Here is a 1,211-nt window from a genome sequence, read left to right as displayed (position 1 = left end):
CGATTAGGCGCGATTGGTGTCGGATTTGTGACCGATACGTCTTGTTCAGCGTAAGATGTTCTACGAGGTTTGAAGGCACGACGGGCCGATTCCACCTTTATCCAGCCCTCATCTATGGGTCTCTTTGCTCCTTTGTTTGGTGGGTATTCCTCCTCCATATTTACGTCTTGCTCTATTTCCTCCTGGTGCGAGTCAGTCGGAGATAGGGGAGATATTTGATCCTCGGTGACTACAGCCTCGGCCATGTTGGTTTCACACACACTTTCAACACTAGTACTAGCAGCGCGCACTCTCCTGTTCATCACTATGTCTCCTGTCCTTAACCGTGCACCGAAGGCAGAAATGTCACTTCGCGCACAAACACTTATAATATAAAAAGCTGACTAACCTGTGTTTCCCATAGGTCCAAGAGTCTCGTGAAAAGTCTGCAACTGAAGCGACGTCTGGAAACACAGAAGAAACTGGAACTGGAACAGTATCAAAGGTGACAGATGATCAGCAAACACGTCCTCTCTGGTCAACTGCCTATGATGAACCGACCGACTCGACTCGACTCCTATTGAAGTGTTGAGTGTTGTATTCGACCGACAGTTTGTATCATAAATTTTCGTCCGTATAAATAGGGTCGGAAATGGCGACAAGCCCATATGATTGCTAAAGGTTCTTTTTCAATAGTTGAATAATTTTCTTCTTGTTTATTTAAGGTCCTTGATGCGAAGGATATAGGTAAGACTTCATTGTTAATCGTTTGAGATAAAACTGCACCTATTGCATAATTAGAGGCATCAGTAGTTAAGGTAAAAGGTTTGGTAAAATCAGGTAGTTGAAGAATAGGGCTATTTTGAAGTAATGTCTTTGGTTCTTTAAAGGCGTTTATGTAATCGTCTGTTAGTATGACTTTTCTGTCTTTTCTTAAAGAGGATGTCAAAGGTCGGGCTATTTTAGCATAATTCTTGATCATTTTTCTATAATATCCTGTTAATCCTAAAAATTGTTTTATTTGTTTTTGAGTCTTGGGTATTGGGAATTTCGCTATGGCTTCTAATTTGGTAGGATTTGGTTGAATTCCTTTGTCTGAAGTTATATGTCCAAGGTAAAGAAGTTCTCTCTTACAAAATTCTGTTTTGTCTAGTTGAACTTTGAGGTTATGCGATTTTAATTTTTCAAAAACTAATTTTAAATGTTTTATGTGTTCGTCAAGGCTGTCTGAA

General features: G+C 40.0%; 1 protein-coding gene across 1 annotated transcript in view; it reads left to right on the top strand.

The window, feature by feature from the left end:
- Positions 1–1,205, top strand: part of LOC106677519 (uncharacterized) — a 48,596-nt gene extending 47,391 nt beyond the window's left edge. The window contains exon 6 of the mRNA XM_067049851.1: positions 404–1,205. The gene's annotated coding sequence lies outside the window, so the exon portion shown is untranslated. The remainder of the gene's footprint in view (positions 1–403) is intronic.
- Positions 1,206–1,211: the final 6 nt, after the last annotated feature.

The sequence above is a fragment of the Halyomorpha halys genome, unplaced genomic scaffold (assembly GCF_000696795.3).
Source record: "Halyomorpha halys isolate HHAL.00 unplaced genomic scaffold, Hhal_1.1 Scaffold8.1, whole genome shotgun sequence".
NCBI classification, from domain to species: domain Eukaryota; kingdom Metazoa; phylum Arthropoda; class Insecta; order Hemiptera; family Pentatomidae; genus Halyomorpha; species Halyomorpha halys.
The sequence above is the reverse complement of the archived record's forward strand: the minus strand, read 5'-3'. Positions and strand labels throughout refer to the sequence as shown.